Source organism: Euprymna scolopes, chromosome 25 (assembly GCF_053919585.1).
Source record: "Euprymna scolopes isolate OS-2025 chromosome 25, ASM5391958v1, whole genome shotgun sequence".
Lineage (NCBI taxonomy): Eukaryota > Metazoa > Mollusca > Cephalopoda > Sepiida > Sepiolidae > Euprymna > Euprymna scolopes.
This window is the reverse complement of record NC_136506.1, coordinates 24,935,823-24,956,040: the sequence shown is the minus strand read 5'-3', so window position 1 is coordinate 24,956,040 and position 20,218 is coordinate 24,935,823. Positions and strand designations below refer to the sequence as shown.

Genomic DNA, 20,218 nt, shown 5'->3' with positions numbered 1-20,218 from the left:
AAACAAGTTAAATCATTTCTCTCTGATAGGTTCATAAGAGTAGTAGCAGAAATCAGAAGCTGACAATATTAATGCTGGAGTCCCTCAAGGTCCATCCTGGGCCCAACTCTCTTTCTGATCTACATCGATGATCTCCAAAATCACATCCTAAAATCATTCGTAGACATTTATGCTGAGGGCACTACCATCTATCGCAACACATCAAAAGCCGCAAACGACCAAATTCTCTCTAATTCTCTCTCCCCTAATCTTAAGCACGTGGTACAATGGAGAAAGAGATGGTTGGTTAATTCTCATGCATCTAAAACCAAGCTTCTATATTTACATAAACGCTCTGTCCCCATCTGACACCATCGAAATGAATAGCTCTCGTCTTGTAAAGACTCCATGTTTTGAAAAGCTTCTAGATCTGATCTTTACCCATAATCTTAAATGGAAAACGTACATCAAATTCGTGCCAAGGCTACTGGAAAAATGGTGGAAGCATTCTATAGCTCCAGTAGATAGCTATCTTCTGATGGAATTCTCTACCTGTATAAAAAGCAAGTACTCTAAGGATGGAGTACAATTGCCACATTTGGGCAGGAACTGCTAGAAGCAGCTTATCCTTCCTTGATAAAGTTCAAAATAGACTTCGTAGCCTAATGGGGATGCACTTTTCTCTTTCTAGTAACCCCTTTCTCACAGATGAGGTGTTGCGAGCCTTTCTCTGCTTTATCGTTATTTTCATGGAAAATGCTCGTCTGAGCTTCAATCTATGGTACCCATTCTTGCCTGACTTTCACGAAAAACACTCGTTTATCTGCAACCACCATCATTAATTTCCACTACTCTTTATCTGTGCCTAAACCTAAATGTAGATTCCATGAACAAAGTTTCTTTCTTAAAACTGCATGTCTGTTGAGCACTCTTCCGTCCACCTGCTTTTTAACTGACTACAATATGGTCGTCTTCAAGTCCAATGTAAACAAATTCTTGATGAGCCATCCCCTTAAGTAATCCAATTTACCAAATTTCCACTACTTACAATTACTACAATATTTTCCCATTGACTCATTAACTCTTATCCTCGAATGGTTCCGAGCCTTGATAAGTGGCGACTCATTTGTTAAAAAGGAAAAACAGAAATCCCCCATGATGTAACTGGATTAGTACCAATGTAAGGAATCTGATTTGTTCTCCGCTAGAACAAGAGAAATTTTTCGCATCAAAGGCAATTTAATATTTTTTTACGATCTGCCCCAGGCGTAGTATAAACACCCCAACCACCCCATATTAAGAACGGCTTTCGATGTTGGGAGGTGTTTATTCCGAAAGCCGTTCTTTAACATGGAGAGCTTGGGGGGTGTTTATTCCGAAAACCGGTCTTAATATGGAGTATTTGGAAATGTTTAAAATACGCTGGAGCACGTCGTAAAAATTTACCGGCAATTTTTATTTTTGTCCTCTTTCGAAGAACTTGTTTGATAAGTGTTAGTGTTTGTACACTTCAAAACTTTGTCCCTCGTGGGGAGGCAGGTCAATCGATACAAGTTTACACGCGGGGAGGCAGTTGAATTAGTACAAGTTCAGCGACAAATCAGTTGTAAATCTTATAGACATTCTTTGTTTGCTGACGACTCGTTTGTGGGCCGATGGAGTTAAAGAGTGCGTGCATTGCAGGAAAACGAGGGAAGATGTCGACAGAACAGGAGAAAGTATATTTACATCCGTTTAGCGACACCAAATCCTTACTCAGCATGAGCGCGAATCATGCACGTTTTTTGTTGTTGTTGTTGTTGTTGTTGTTGCAAAGGGAATTTACGATTTTGTTTTGAAAGAAACGGGAAGCGACAAAGAATTAGAATATGAAATGAGAGAAATTAATAAAAAAGACAGAGAGAGAGAGAGAGAAGAAATAACTAAAGATCAAAACGTGAGAGAGAGAGAGAGAGAGAAAGAGAGGAGAGAAAAGAAAGGAGAGAGGTGGGAAAATAAAGAGATATATATATATATATATATATATATATATATATATATATATATATATATTTCTCTCTTTATTTTATTTATCTTTATATATATATATATATATATATATATATATATATATATATATATATATATATATATATATATATATATATTTATTTGAGGTTGCTATTTTCCAAAGGTAGGTTAACCAGTGAAATATAACGAGGTTCATACGAGAGTGCTCAATACAGAAGTAAAGCAAGTTACATTTGTCTTTACATAAGCAGTAGTTTGTTGCTACACAGTTATGAGCATGTTTCTGTCTACTAGTATTTACCAACTAGAGACCTCATCAGGCAACAACCCTTATTTCCGAAAACGGAATTCAAAATGAAGGGCGAAAATTAATTCTCAGCAAAAGAAGGCTTTTTTTTTTTTTTTTTTTTTAAAGCGAGATAAGACACTAATAGAATTCAGATGAAAAATCCTGATGGATATTACTTGAAGTAATATTTTCAAGGTGATCCTAGCCAAAAAGGAAACGCTCAATATTTGTTTTTTCAGAATTTAAAATTTAACCACGAAACTTATATATATATATATCTATATATCTATAAAAGTGAACGTGTCTGTCTGTCTGTCTGTCTGTCTGTGTGTCTGTCTGTCTGTCTCTGTACATTTACCTACGCAATAACTCTGTCAATTTTTAGTCTATAGACTCGAAATTTGAAATACCGGGTACTGAGATTTGGGAAAATCGATGTGACGGGTGTCAGCCAGAAATTTGGCTGTTAAGGGGTCAAATTTCAACGATTTGACCTTTAAGAACTCTACCAAACTCCTCCGACAATTTTGGGTCTAGACACTTGAAATTTTAGATATAGGTTCCTTGAACCTGGATCTAACTTAATAAAGTGATTTGAGCCCGAAACTATAAATTTTAAGGGGTCATAATAGGGGTCAAATTAAAAAATAAATTTACTCTCTTTTTTTTTTTTGCTCAGCATACACCTCCAAACACCCGGGCAACGCCGGGCTGAAATGCTAGTATATGTATATATATATATATATATATATATATATATATATATATATAAAGGGAGGGGGAGAAATAGAGAAAGAAAAGAAAAAAAGAAGGACAAAGAAAAAACATGGAAATAATAATGTAAGAAACAAACAAACATACAAACAAACATACAAATAATCAACGTAAAAAATAGGAGGAGAGAAATAAGGAAATAAAAGAAACGAAATCAAAATAAATGAATGACGGTCAAAATAGAGAAAAAAAAAGTAAGAAAGAAAGGGGGGAGACCGAATGAGAGAGATCATGGGGGGGGGAGCCTAACAGGGTAGATAAAAAGAAAGATAGAAATGACAAAAGACAAAGGAAGAGAAAAAAGAAAAGAAAATGGAAAATTAAGGATCATAGAAAGAAATGTGTAAAAAGAAAAAAAAAGATATAAAAGAAAGAAAGAAAGAAGAAAAGAAAAAAAGAAGGGAAGATCAAGCGTAAGAGAAAAAAGAATAAAGAGATAAAAGAAAAAAGAAAAAAAGAAAGAAAGGAATAAATAACGGAATAAAGAAATTTAGAAAGAAAGAAGATATTAAGTTGAGAAGACATTCTTGCAGAATTTTTAATTTGGATTTCAAATGATTCACAAGTTTTCCTTATAATACCTTTATTTTATATATATATATATATATATATATATATATATATATATATATATATATATAACTACTAAATTTACTCACATAAAATTAATATACGAAAGTATAAATTTATGCGTAAACTTTAAGTATTTACTTCAAAAGTGCTCAATACGTAGGTAAAGCTAGTTAGTAAGTTATAAAATGTATATGGCGATTAAGCTACACTGAATATTCCGCGTTTCATCCACTCTAGGATTCTTAGTGGATGAAACGTGGAATATTCAGTGTAGCTTAATCGCTATATACATTTTATAACTTACTATATATATATATATATATATATATATATATATATATATATATATATATATATATATATATATATATATATACAGTGATGATCATATTTATTGGCACGGTAAAATAAAAGTTAAATTTTGTCTAATAAATTCTAAAAAAGGGATTAAATTAAAAAAAATAACAAAGTATATTATGTATTTTTAACTGGCCTTTCCGATGCAGCAATCGGATTTTAGAAAAAATAAATAACAAAGGAACAACAAACATAATTGCAAAAAACCCTTGTTCAAAATTATTGGCACGATTTATTTAATAATCAATTGTATAGCCTTTGGCCTTGATTACCTTCCTCAGTCGCTTTTCATAGTTTACAACCAAGTTATTGCACTCTTCAGTAGTAATTTTAGCCCACTCTTCCTGACTATAATCCTCCAATTGAATAAGATTCTTAGGCTTCCTTTGCATTACCCTCAATTTTAATGTTCTCCATAAATTTTCAATTGGATTAAGGTCTGGGCTTTGTGATGGCCACTCCAAAACATTAATATGATTGTCCTCAAGCCATTTCTTAGTCAGTTTAGCCGAATGCTTTGGGTCATTATCTTGCATGAACCACCAACGACGACCAAGTGAGAGCTCTTTAGCAGAGTCTTTCAGGTTTTAATCCAATATTTTAACATAATCTTCCTTTTTCATGCTACCTGTGACCTTAACAAGTCGCCCTGGTCCAGAGGCAGCAAAGGATCCCCAAAACATCAAACTGCCTCCACCGTGCTTCACTGTGGGTATGGTGTTCTTAGGCAGGAAAGCTTCGCCAGATTTTCTGTAAATATAAGACACTTTATTATGGCCAAATAACTCTATTTTCGTTTCGTCAGTCCATAGAACACGTTTCCAGAATGCAACATCTTTATCAATATGACGTTTTGCAAAGGCTAGCCTTGCTTTCAGGTGCATAGGCTTCAATAAGGGAGTCTTTCTCGGACGACATGCTTTTAAACCAGCTCTCTTCAAAACTCTACCAACTGTATGTCGAGATACATTCACTCCAGAGGTGCTCTGTTCATCAACAATCTCCCCAACAGAGATCCTTGGGTTTTGTTTTACTTGTCGAACAATTTTCCGTTCATCTCTTGGGGAAAGAATCCTTTTTCTCCCTCTACCCTCTAAACTCATAACGTGGCCTTGCGATTTGAACTTGTTTATTATGGCTCTAACAGTGGATTTGGGAAGGTTTAGCTTCTTTGAAATCTTATCATAGCCCTCCCCATTGGTATGGCATGCTACAACAAGCTTCCTGACGTCTTCGCTGTGTTCCTTAGTTTTAACCATGGCGATTGAAAATTATAATTTAGTCACTTATAATAGTTTAAATAAATCGCTATCTAAAAATTATCTGAAAAAAATTATTCACTGAATTAGCGTTAAACAAGCATAATATGGCTATAAAAAAGTTCAGAAAGCACGTAAACCGGAAATTGATTGATATTATACTGATACTAAAAGAAAAACAAAGCCGTGCCAATAATTTTGAACAAGGGTTTTTTGCAATTATGTTTGTTGTTCCTTTGTTATTTATTTTTTCTAAAATCCGATTGCTGCATCGGAAAGGCCAGTTAAAAATACATAATATACTTTGTTATTTTCTTTAATTTAATCCCTTTTTTAGAATTTATTAGACAAAATTTAACTTTTATTTTACCGTGCCAATAAATATGATCATCACTGTATATATATATATATATATATATATATATATATATATATATATATATATATAATTTTAAAGATCGTTTTTCGCTCTATCTAATCGTTTAAATTACAATCGTTTTAAATCAATTGTTTTCTTTTTGAACATTGATACAAGATGGAAAATGCAAATTCGAACATTTTTCTTATTTCAATTCAAGCTAGGCCGAAAAGCTGCTGAAATAGCTTGCAATATCAACGAAACGTTTGGCACAGGAACCACTACTGAACGCACAGCACAATGATAGTTTAGTTAATTTTGTAGCGGCAATTAACAGTCTTGAAGATGATTAGCGCAGTAGTCGGCCATCGGATGTTAACAACGATCAATTAAGAGCCTTAGTCGAAGACAATCCACCCACAACTGTTCGAGAACTTGCTTTTAAATTAGACGTAACGTATACGACGATTTCCAACCACTTGAGAGAGATTGGAAAGACAAAATAACTTGATAAATGGGTGCCTCACGAATTGAACGACAATCAAAAGAAACGCCGTTATGAAATGTCGTTTTCCCTTCTTTTATGCAACAAGAATGACCTGTTTCTCGACCGGGTTTCGATTTGCGATAAAAAGTTGGTTCTTTACGACAACCGGCGACGCTCAGCTCAGTGGTTAGACACCAACGAAGCTCCACGACACTCCCCATAGCCAGAGTTCCACTAAAAGAAACTAATGCTTACTGTTTGATGGTCTGTGACCGGTCTCGTCCATTACAGTTTTGAAACCATTATGGCGAGATACCGTCAACAAACGGATGGTATGCATCAGAAACTTCGACAATAACACCCAACATTAGTTAATAGAAAAGGCTCAATTCTCCTCCACAACAATGCCCGACCGCACGTTGCTAAACCGACCATACAAAAGTTAAACGAATTGGTCTATGAAACACTTCCTCATCCGCCATACTACCTCTTTTTCAATATCTCGACAACTTTCTACGTGAGAAAGGCTTTACAAACCTAAGTGATATCTAAAACACCTTCAACGGCTTCATCGCCACCAGAGTGCAAGATTTTTACGTTACAAGCATAAATACACTTTTTCGTGTTTGCAAAAGTGTATTGATTGTGATGGTGCTTATTTTGATCAATAACATTTTTGTGTGAGCTCAAATTTGTTCATCTTAATTTAAAAGTAAAAAAAAAAGCAAGAACTTTCTTGTCGACCTGATAGAAAAAATAATGTAAAGGGAGAAGAAAAGTCCAAAGAGAAAGGGAGAGAGGAAGAAAAGAAGGAAAGAAAGGAAGTAAAGAGAGAAATAGAAAAAATCTTTCACGAAAAACACCCGTCTAGCTGAATCCACTGTGAAAAATTTCCCCCACTCTATATCTGTGCCTAAATCAAAACGCGGATTCCATGAACAAAGCTTCTTTATTAGAACTGCACGCCTGTGGAACTCTGTTCCGTCTGCCTGCTTCCCACCGGACTACAACTTGGATGTGTTCAAGTCCAACGTTAACAAATTCCTAATGAACCGCCCCCTGAAGTAAACACTTCATCAAATCTCCACACTAATGTAATGTACTTGCAATAACCCTTATCCCTGAGTGGCTTCCGGGCCTTGATAAGTGGTGATCACTGTGTAAAAAAAAGAAAAGAAAAGCCCCCCCCCTTGTAAAACATTAGCAAAAAAAAAAAACCCACTCGTCTAGCTATAACCACTGTCAACAATTTTCCTTTCTGTACCTAAAACTAAACGAAAATTCTGTGAACAATTTTTTTTTCTAGAACTGTACATTTGTGGAACACAATACCGTGGGGATGCTTCCCAGCTGACTATAACATTGTTGTTTTCAAGTCTAAAGTAAATAAGTTCTTGTTGAGCCGTCTTCTTAAAAATCAAGCACTACTCAATTTCCACCATAACTGATCATCCACAGTGTTGTCTCCCAGTCTACCGACACTCATTAACTCTTATCCTCGAGTGGCTTTTAGACTTTGATAAGCGATGATCCCCCTAGTCCAAAAAGAAACAGAGAAATAGAGAAAGGATGAAAAAAGAAAGATAAAAAGATGACAAGAGGTATGTGTAGTGTCGTGGCACAATATTAAAAAGAAGAAAATCAAGCCGAGGTTGGTTTAAGGAACAAGTGTATTTAACACCACAGGTACCAAAAGTAGAAACGGGTATAACTGGCTTGTACGCAGCTAGTCACTGGTAATATTATCGTTTCTTCTATCGGTGTAGGTATTACCGGCACTATATATAGTGAGAACCGGTGTAATTTCCCTTGTGTTAGAAAGGCCGGCGTAACAGTATAATAAACGAAAAGAGAGACAAAAAGAAAGAAAGAATTAAATGGCGTCTTGTCTATCTGTAATGTTAACAAGAAACCAATACGCTATATGTAGTAGACATCTCAAAGAAGGCCAAGAATAGAAAAGAACTTCAACTGTTTTACTTTTGTTTGTTTGTTTGTTTTGTTTTTGTTTTTTGTTTGTTTTTTTTTTTGTTTATTTTTGTTTATTTTTTTATACAACGACATTTATTTCCTCATTCTCTCGTTACCGCTGGGTCCTCCCGCACGTGATCGACTTCTCGTGATTCATTCATTCCTCTAACGTGATCTCGGACGTTCTTCGTGTCTCTAACGTGATCGTTCTCTTTCTCTTTTTCGTAGTCTTTTTTCTTTTTCGTATTTTTTTTTTTTTTGACCGATGAGCCTCATCGGTCACTTGCGGTTGTTAAATATTCATCCAATAAAATAAAAAACTAAAAAACTAATAGCTTTGTCGAAGTAGTTGTATTTATTTCTCTTTTATCACGAGAAATGTAAAAACTAGGAGTCAAACAGTGGGATGGAAAAATCAACGCCCCGAAGGTAAAGAACTCTGACCCTGAAAAAGATGCCGGTGCAGCCTCGTCAGCATTCCCCGTCAGAGATGTCTCATGCGATTAACAATAAACTAGCTGGACGCCCGGTGTTGCCCGGTCGTACAATACGCTTAAACATGATATTTTAATTTATGCAGATTGCGTATGTATTATTATAAAATAAATCCTCTATTGATTATTATATATATCGAGAAATAATTCGCCCAGTAGACTAATTCTAAAAAAAATGAATAAATAAATAAATAAAATAAAATAAATAAATAAAATAAAATAAATAAATAAACAAATAAATAACATAAAAAAGATAAGAATGATAACATCGTTCATCAAAATCCGCCTGTGTTTGTTTACAATATCGCCTCAGCTGACATTTGGGCTTGACGATGAATGCTCTGAAAAAGTCACTTCTGATTAATGTTTAGTTTGTAAAATATGCAAACCAAGAAATGATTTGCAGCAAGTTTAAATGGTATCTCTTCTGTTATCATAAATTGAACTCATTAATAGGAAAAAAAAAAAATTAAAATAAAATGGTGAGGTACATCCGGGCTTGAACAGGGGGCCATTAGATTCGGTGTCGAAAGCTCTACCACTGAGCTATACCTCTAGATGTCAATAATCCTGTTTTTTTACTTTGCTAATATTTTATTGTCTCCCTTGCCAGAGTAACGTATAAATATAAATTCCCTTGTAAAATTTCTTCTTTTTTATCTATAAGACGAAAATTGTTTTTAGGATCGGGTTTTTTTTTTCGATTTTTTGATACTTATCGGATGTACAAAACATATCTAAGAACACTGCCAGACATATAAATTAGCTTTGGATGAAATTTGCAAAAGATAGGCTCAGCCGTTTCGGAACCCATAAGGAAGGAACTCACACACACACAAAGTGACTTTTACGTAATAGTAAAGATAGAGATTAAAGAAAGAGGTATGAGGGTGAACCTTCTAGAACTGCAGAAAACCAGCATTACACGGCATTCAACGAGATCGCTCAACAGGAACTTTTTTTACATAGGAATCACCACTTATCAAGGCTCGGATGCCACTCGAGGATAAGGGTTAATGGGTATACATTAGTCAATGTGATTATAGCGTAGTAAACATAAGTACTGGAAATTTTGTCAATTGAATTACTTAGGGGGATGGTTCATCAAGTATTTGTTTACGCTGGACTTGAAGACAGTAAGATTGTAGTCAACTGGAAAGCAGGCAAACGGAAGAGAGTTCCACAGGCGTGCAGTTCTAAGAAAGAATCTTTGTTCATGGAATCTACATTTAGGTTTAGGCACAGATAAAGAGTGTGGAAAATTATTGATAGTGGTTTTGGCTAGACGAGTGTTTTTCGTGAAAGTTTCGCGAGGGGGGGGGCATAGATTGAAGCTCAGGCGAGCACTTGCCATGAAAATAACGATAAAACAGAGACAGGCTCGCAATGACTCTTTTGTGGGAAAGCGGTTGCAGGGAAGATAAAAGGGCACCTCCCACTAAGCTACGAAGTCTATTTTGAACTCTGTCAAGGCAGAAAAAGACGCTGTATCTGGCTTTTATATAGGTGGAGAACTTATTTACATTAGACTTGAATATGGCCACGTTATATTCAGCTGGGAAGCAGCCCCACGGTATTGTGTTCCACAGACGCATAGTTCTTTGAAATAAACTTTGCTACGCGAAATTTTCGTTTAGTTTTAGGCAACAGGAAACAGGTCAGAATAAATTTTTTGGGATTAATTTCCCTTAAAATCTTCTGTTACAGAACAACAACAAAAAAAGTGGGGTTAACAGAACAAAAAAAAAAGTGTCCAAAGCAAATATGAAACAAATAAATGTTACCAAAGGCAAGATAACTTACTTATCTACCTACATGGATAAGTTTGCGTTTTAAATTATTTTAAAGCGTTAAAAAAAAAACGAATACCCACTCTGTTCTATTTATAGCAAAAACATGGCTGCCAAAAGCATTGTACAAGAACCATGGATAATTGTTCAAAAATCGAAAGTTAAACAAAACACTAGTAGAAACATACCCACTAAATGTCACCAATCGTTCGAAAATGTACTGTCCTACGTCACATTTTGGAACGAATATTAATCAAATGTTGAAAAATAACATGTAAAACAAAGTATCGCCCTTGCTTTGCCACCTTAAAGTAAAAAAAAAAAAATTAAGTTAAGCTGGCATAGTGTAATCGTGGAAACGTTTTCTTTTTCAATATGACATTTTTTTTATGTATCTTCCAATATGTTATTTTTTTTTTACGTATGTCACATGAAATTGAGATTGTAAAGTATATTCATGTTATCTCCTTCCTCTCTATACAGGTCCTGGATATGACCTTAAACTATATCCGATGGTGAGGCCCCAGCTTGCAGGCCTTAGGGAATGTGGAGCCACCCTTAAATTGCCATTGCTCCCAGGTCCACTCTGACCCGGAGTGGTAGCACCTGTTAGGGTCCCAACTATGGTTTAAATAGAATACGACTTAAAAAAACAAATATACTATATTAAAAAACATTTTCTTCAAAATCACCAGATTCGGCATTAAATAACCTGAAAAGAGTTGATATGCCGTAAAACAAAACAACCAACCAACCTCTCTATACATACAATATTATCACTACTACTGTTACTACTGTTACTTATACTGCTACTACTGTTACAACTACTACTACTGCTGCTGCGTCTGCTATTACTACTACTCTTACTACTATGTTAACTTCGTTAAAGTGCATAGTGGCGCAGCCTGATTACTCTCCATGCCGTGTTCGAATACTCTCGGCGCCATATTGCAACTTGCAACGCGAACACGAAACAGAACATACTGTAACTAGATAATTAATGCATGTTGCTATTTTATATTACTACTACTACTACTACTACTACTAGTGTTACTAGCACACACATCACTTCTAGTATTACTACTACTATTACCACTACCACCACATCAATATCTGCTACTACTACTACTACTACTACTACATCGATCACTACTACTACTATTACGACTACTGCTACTACTAGGAGATTGGTTAGTCATCACAATGATCTTAGTGACCAGTGGTTTTTCCTACTAATGAGTAGCCACCTATCAAGGCTAAAAACCACTCGAAGATAATGAACAATGCGATAAATAGATTGATAGTTAAGTAGCGATAAACACTATGAAAGGATTAAAGCCTTCCATTGTAAAAGTCTAGGATAGTTAACAATCGGGAACTCGTGAACAAATAAATAAATAAATAAATAAACAAATAAATAAACAAATAAATAAATAAATAAATGAACAAATAAATAAATAAATAAATAAATGAACAAATAAATAAATAAACAAATAAATAAATAAATAAATAAATACAGCAAATAATTTCTAGAAAACGCAGCAGAATTAACTTCTCTAAACTTTTGATGTCAGAAAATTTATAATATACCATCAAGCCGCCCGGCGTTGCCCGGTTGTAAGATATGCTAAAATATGATAATTTAATTTATGGAGATTTCCTGTTTATCATTATAGAGCCAATCCTTTATTGGTTATTATATTGTGCCCAATATAGAGTAACGACTTAAAAGAATTAAAAAAAGACTTAGGTGCCATCAGCAAGAATCGAAAGCAAAACATTCAGCGCTCAAGCCTAAGTTGTTACCGCTTGATCTATCAAGAGATGGATAAGAAAACGTTCTAAATTAAGCGAGTTGAATGTATAAATGTATATTTGCGCATGTGTAAAGTAACCATTTAGTCGACTTATCCTGGCATGGTCAACGTTTTTTTTTCTTTTTTTTTTTCAATTTTGACCTCTTAGCATTTATATTTACTGATTAAAAACTAAATCGAAAGTGTTCCACATGTCTAAATATCCTATATATCAAGTTTCAAATCTGTAGGTCTAAAATTCAAAGAGGAATTTGGTAGAGACGTTCCGCACACACAGAGACACAAGGTCACTTTGTAAATATAAAAACATGTCAGTGTGCTAGAACGTATTCATCTAAAATTCTACGCAATTATGCATTATATAGGAACTATGCATAAATAGAATTAAGCATAATAGTTGTCTGAAACCAATCGTCTCTTAGGAAACCATAACAATTCAATAATTAATTTATAAACGTTCGTTTTTCACAGAAATATGTAAATTATTTTGCCTTCATGAAGTCGCTCGCATATCCATGACTGAATATATTATGCAGTTCGCTTTAAGAATTTTATATAGGAAAAATAGCTTTTAATATCAACGTTGACGCGAAAGAAAACTCAACTAAATACGTGTTTACATTTCTCTTTGTCTTTCTATCTGTCTGATCATGTTTTTCTCGAAAACTACTGGTTCGATCTGGTTAAAATTTTGTATGAACTGTTGTCATAACAAGGTGCAGCGAACTAATTATTATGGTATCCATTCGCTGCACAGTTGGGGGATTAATAGGTATAATAATTTTATGTAAAAATGAACACAAATCTAACCATATTCAACCATTAATTCGGCATAAAGCACTCATTCTAAGTCAATAGGCCATAACTTTTGCCCGTTTCTAACAGACTAAAAAGTTTTGTTATTTATATAGTTTTTGTTTTGATGTTCGTACAGACATGAAAAAAATCAAAATATTGTCCCTGTAATTGCTTGCATTCGGTTAATTTGATGGTGAAAAGATATAAAAAGTATAACTCAAAGCCATAGTGAGAACACCCCCCCCCAAAAAAAAGAAAATAAACAAAGAAAAAAATCACCTAACGAATCGAGAATATGGGATAGTTGTCACCTGGACTTGAAGTTAGGGATACGGTGAAGTTTTTGTTGTTGTTGTTGTTGCTGCTGCTGCTGTTGTTAAATTGCTGAAAAAAAAAAAACCGCTACTTTTCAATCATATTTCAGGATATTACACCAAAAAGAAGAAATAAGCAAAAAAAAAAAAAAATAAATAAATAAAAAATTCAAAAGTCAAATTAACAATTTATCTTGAACATTCAATAAACCAGAAAATGGCACTTAAAAAAAAAATAATAATTTGATGATTTGTTAAATCGTACTAGTCCCGAAAGAAAACACATCAAAGATACACACAAGATTAATTTGTAACGGTGGTTTGACTTGTCACCGCTACGAAAAAGCAGACAAAACTAACCGTTAAAGAATGGCCGCGTCTTTCGAAGCTAACGTCTTCAAGATAAGCAAACTAAGGTGATCCCCGAAAACATCCCCACCAAACGACATAGAGCCACCTGATCGTAAGGACAGCGAATTCGGTGGTCGATATTATCAACTTTGAATACAACAACAACAACAACAACAAAACTATTACTACTACTACTACTACTATTCTCGCCTTTACAAAAATCCAGATGTAATATGAAGTACAACTACAGCTGCTGCCGCGCTTGTTATGCATAGTTATGTGTCACGTGCTTTGCGAATATTTTCCTATTTTCAACACAAAGCACAATAATGAGAGCCCTTTTGATAACCGTATAGACCCCACTTAGCGAAGAGAAAACGTGAGAGTTAAGCCGGGTAAGTCCTGTAGATAGAGACCCTAATCGCTTAGAAGGCTGCTCCCGACATATACCGTTTCGAAACACAGAACAGGTTTTCACCCCACCTTACAGAGCCCCTTATCATATTGCTTAATTGCTAATCCTCCCCTGCTTTATTCCCAGGCTTTGCTTTCTCCCTTTATGAAGAGATTAGTTTATTGCTGATCGCCTGAGGCACTCCTACCAAGAAATGCCAACGGAGCTACCCAGGCCAATTTTTTTTTTTTATTATTATTATTTTGCAGGTCAGAGTGCTCTTCTTTTAGGGTGCTGGCTGGCTGGCCTTCAAATCCTACTTTCTGACCCTCGTATTACATCTTCTGGTGCAAGACAGAGATAAATAAAGCGCGTCTCTCTCTATAAATCCCGGGTGTGATTTAAGACGGGTGGGGGTTGGAGGGGGACATCTAATTTGATACATTCTATTGCATATAAAAATAAATAATTCGAAAGAAAATCGAGAATAGTTCACTAAAAACTCGTAACATCTCCCTAAAGAACAAGAACACATAATTTATATAAAACGCTTTAGAAAGAAATTCTTTACCAAACCTGCACGAAAGCGATCTATTATTATAGAGTCGTGATTTAAAAACTAAAAAAAAGGAAGTCTCTGAGTGCCATCAGCAAGAATAGAAACCGAAACTGTTGCATGCAACACTGATGACGTTACCACTGTACTAACATGACACTTACATGGGCTAATTAAAAATAAACCAACATCAACGTACACATTCTTGACCCATTAAAAGCTATTTTAACCGGCTAAAGACCCATAATAGAACGGTCCTTTGAAGCCCCTAGCGCCGCTCTGAGACTTTTAGTTTCGGAAGAGATAAAGTTTGAAAATATAGGGACAGACAGACAGACATACAGCCTTTTATATATTAGATTTTATTTACCTCCTTTTCAGAAGAATAGAGACACGGTTAGATATAGTGTCGAAAAGATAGGGCACAAGAAAAAGCGTACTGTGATGCACAAAAATGCTTGAGCAGCCCCGTATGAATTCTTTGATAGGGGTGTCCTATTAGTAATAAAATGTACCCTTCTTAGAGAAAGGGTAAAACCAGGGAGGTAGAAGTTCCTATAACTGAATGAGTCCTATAACTGAATGAGTCACGTTAACTTTGTAGTGATTAAATCAATAACTAACCTTAACTCGCTATTTTTCTACTAACACAGCTACATACCCCAAATATCTCTGTGTTGAAAATTTTAACTGTATTTAACCGAACAAACAAAGATATATATATATATATATATATATATATATATATATATATATATATATATATATATATATATATATATATATATATATAAAATAAAATATGCATCAAGTGCGCTTGAAAGCCAAATTACAACGCAATTTTATTCAAATAAACAAACATTTACTCGCTTGAAATTTATAATTTAAATATATTTCGAAGTCAAACTCCATCCCCAGTACCTTGTTTCTTTTTTTTTCTTCTTCTTCTTTCTTGCCATATTGTAAATTTGGAAGAAAGAAAAATCAGTAATAAAGACCCGCACGCTGTATCTCAACAGCGGTTGCATTTTGAAATGTCAGGAACGGCGCGTTGGCGACGCGAGATTAATATCAGGCGTGTGAGTTCCGTTATAGAAGCGTTGATTTAATTTGAATAAAAATAAAATACGCATCAAGTGCGCTTGAAAGGCAAATTACAACGTAATATTACGAAAATATACAAATATTTTCCTTGCTTGAAATTTATAATTTTCTTTCTCCAATTTTATAACATGGCCAGAAAGAGGAAGAAGAAGAAGAAGAAGAAGAAGAAGAAGAAGAAGAAGAAGAAAAAAGAAAGAAACAAGATACTGAGGATGGAGTTTGACTCCGAAATATATTTAAATTATGCATTTCAAGCAAGTAAACTATTTCTTTATTTTCGTAAAATTGCGTTGTAATTTGGCTTTCAAGCACACTTAATGCGTATTTTATTCAAATTAAATCAACGCTTCTATAACGAAACTTACACCCCTGACGTTATATATATATATATATATATATATATATATATATATATATATATATATATATATATATATATATATATAGAGAGAGAGAGAGAGAGAGAGAGAGAGAGAGGGGAGAATAGGGAATAGAGGCCACACAAGTTGCTGACCATTCCAAGTCAAAAATGTTAGAAGGGTCATATTCAAATAGATCTAAACCTTATTGGCTATACCCGTGCTCCTCCTGCTGCTAACCCTGACCGCCCTACACTCATGTTTCCATCATTTACGCTGAGGAACACGGAAGGATCGGTCGAAAATATGTGCTTTTGAAAGAAACATTCTCGTTTTTTTTTGTTTTTTTTTTCAAAAGACTTTTTGTATTCCTACACGTCAACACACAGAAAATAAATACAGAAAAGATATAAACATTTATATATTTTTCGTATTGATTTTTATTTATATATATATATATATATATATATATATATATATATATATATATATATATATATATATATATATATATATATTCCACCGTTTGTAATTTACGCGTTCAAATGTCGATATAAATGTTTTAGGCATATCGCAGATTTAATTACTGATTTTTTTTTTTTTTCATAAGTGATATACTGTAATGTTTACTTTTTGTAGTTAAAACATTTTTTATATTTCCTTTGGGCTACGCCGGGAACATGGGCCATACTAGTAGTCAATACAGCCCACCACCTCCATCTTATATACTTGGTCTAAGCGGGGTCAAATAGATTGATTCCGGGAAGTTTGTTCACGGGAATAAGATTATACTATTTTCAGATCGAAAGTGCTTCAAGGTGAAGTTGCAATCATCTTGGTCAAAGCTTTTAACAAAGCAGTGAAGAATGGACAACTGTAAGATTGACAAAAAAGTTTTTGCGGATTTTAACTTTTAAATTCAGATTAACATATCTCGGCTCAAACAAAAATTGGTTGATTGAAACAAGCACCATTAGAATCAACACACTTTTGCCAACGCGAAACAAGTCTTTTTGGCCTAGTAACGCAAAGCAAGTCTTTTTATGCTAGTAACGTAAAAACTGTGTGTACTGGTGGCGATGAAGTCGTTGAAGGCGTTTTTGATATCGTTTAGGTTTTTTGAAGTTGTCGAGATACTTAAAAAAGTGGTAGCCGGTAGGTGAGCAGTCTAGAAAGTATGGCGAACGAAGCAGAGTTTCGTAGACCAATTCGTTAAACTTCTACAGGGTCGTGCGGTCGGGAATTGTCGCGGAGGAGAATTGGGCTTTTTCTGTTAACTAATGTTAGGTGTTGCTGTTAAATTCTCTGATGCATTTCATCAGTTTGTTGACAGCACTTCTCTACCGTAATGGTTTCGTCTGCGTTCAAAAACTGTAATAAGTGAGACTAGTTGCAGACCACCAAACAGTGAGCATTACCTTCTTTTGGTGCAACTTTGGTATCAGGAAGTGTCGTGGAGATTCGTCGGTGACTAACCACTGAGCTGAGCGTCGCTGGTTGTCGTAAAGAACCTACTTTTCATCGCAAGTCACAATTCGATCGAGAAACGGGCCGTTCTTGTTGCGTAAAAGAAGAGAAGATGACACTTCATTTTTTAATATATATATATATATATATATATATATTTATATATATATATATATATATATATATATATTTATATATATATCTATCTATCTATATCTATCTATATCTATATCTATATCTATATCTATATCTATATCTATCTATCTATCTATCTATCTATCTATATATCTATAAAAACAGAGATGTGTGTGTCACAGACGATTTCTGATTGGTTAATCCAATAATCACATCTCCTAAAAAACAATCGTTTCTACGCTCTTACCGTTACCATAAAATATTATGGCTTTATTTATTGTCCATCTTGGAAGGGTTTAATTTTTTAATAACTTGTTATTTACAAATTAAAAAAATACGAAACTATTATACGAAACTAAACTACACGAAATACGCGCACACACGCACACACACACGTTCACTACCGTCACGTTGTTATGGCAACCAAAACCGCTGATTTACATAAACAGTAAACACACACAGTAAATATGATTTTCTTCATTTTCTCATTTCACTCGTGGTCTTAAATTCATTTCGGGTTTGTATTACTGTACACATAGATTCGAATAAGTTGCCAAAAAACAAATATGTAACAAATAAATGTTATCAAAGGCAAGATAAATTACTTTTCTACCAAACTGGATATATTTTTCGTGTTTTTATTCAATTTAACATGTTTATTCAGCTCGAAAAGCATATAGTGTTTACCGATGTATTGGAAAATTCAAGATGGCGGCCGATTCTCTCTTTAACACGGTAAGTTTGGAAAAAGGTGTAATAAATAAAAAACCGGTTAAAATACTGTTAAAAACTCGCTCAATATATGTTACCGTGACATAGTTTGACATATATTCGGCGGGTTTTTAATAGTATTTTGTATAGTTTTTTTTATTTATAACACCTTTTCCCAAACTTACGGTGTTAAAGAATGTGTGAGACGCCATCTTGAATTTTCCAACACATCGGTAAACACTGTATTCTTTTCGAGCTGAATAAACATGTTTAATTGAATAAAAACACGAAAAATATATCCAGTTTTTATCGGTTTTTTACCTTCTCTGCAGAAGTACAAAAAAAACAAAAACGGAAGGTACTTTTACAGAATGTTAAACTAACCCTAACCGATGTTTTATGTTTAGTTTAGGAAAAGTCAGAAGAAACAAAAGTCATTATTGCATGAAATATACGTATTTAGTTGAAGTATTGTTTATGTCAATTCTTTCGAAGAAATTTAGCAAGAATACCTGTAAACCAGGAAATCGGTAAAATGTCATCATGGATGAATACTTGTCTATTATAATTTCTACCCTTGACAAAAACTTAGCCATAACAAAAGAGATTTATTGTTCAGATTGTTTTTGAGATTGATTTCTAAAAAGATATTTTATAAATAAAATCGACTTTAAAATTAAAGACTTAAATTACAATAATTGAATTTAAACATTCTTATTTCAATATTTGGCACATAATACCTGCAAAAATGATCACAATGTCAGGATTTCATTTCATTTCAGAATCGATGGCAAATTGTGTAGATTGATATCTCATTATATTAAATACTAATATTTAACATTAGTTTATCATTTAAGCCGATAAAAAGCCCTTTTTTTTTCGAGTCATAAAAGGATTTGGAGTTTCCTAATCAAACTTTCGGGTGCAGTTGCACGCTCTCAAAATAACTAAAGTGTTGGCTTTAAAAAAATTGGTTCATTAAAACTAAACAGGTTTAGTTTTAATAAAAAAAAAAATTTTTTTTAATCGCTTTGGTAATTAGATATGTCGTATGGTTATCCCTAATCGCTGAATAAAACCGCTAATGAGTTGAATGATTACGACATAAAATTAAACTCGGGTTCCTGAAACGGAAACTTCGTTTGTTTTTGTTTTTTTCTTATCAATATATTTACATTGTTATTTTGTTTTCATTTTCAATCATTCGAACAGTTTTCTTTTTCAAGTAATCCAAGTTACAAAATTCCCACTGTTTACTATGCTAAAATCACAATGACTAATGTATACCTATTAACCCTTATCCTTGAGTGGCCTCTGGGCCTTGATAAGTGGTGACACCCATGTAAAAAAAAAATCACTCGAACAGTTTTCTTTTTATAATGTGCAGTTGTAAAAGTTTAAAAACTATATAGTTTTTACTTCAGAAAAATTAATGGGTCAGTTTTTACGATGTGCCCTGTTAAAATACTGTTAAAAACTCGCTCAATATATGTTACCGTGACATAGGTTGACATATATTCGGTGGGTTTTTAATAGTATTTTGTATAGTTTTTTATTTATAACACCTTTTCCCAAACTTACGGTGTTAAAGAGGGTGTGAGACACCATCTTGAATTTTCCAACACATCGGTAAACACTGTATGTTTTTCGAGCTGAATAAATATATTACATTCAATAAAAACACAAAAAATATATCCAGTTAGGTAGAAAAGTAACTTATCTTGCCTTTGATAACATTTATTTATATATTTGCTTTGACTATTTTTTCGAATCTATGTGTACAGTAATACAAACCCACGATATGAATACTCACGTTGTTATATATATATATATATATATATATATATATATATATATATATATATATATAT

The 20,218-nt window shown here is 33.7% G+C and overlaps 1 long non-coding RNA gene across 1 annotated transcript; it reads right to left on the bottom strand.

Moving 5' to 3' along the window:
• Positions 1-13,295: 13,295 nt before the first annotated feature.
• On the bottom strand, positions 13,296-13,772 carry LOC145247245 (uncharacterized). The gene is made up of 2 exons (XR_013863214.1): positions 13,631-13,772; positions 13,296-13,340 (listed from the first exon to the last, which is right to left on the bottom strand). It is a non-coding gene; the product is annotated as an uncharacterized LOC145247245 (long non-coding RNA).
• Positions 13,773-20,218: the final 6,446 nt, after the last annotated feature.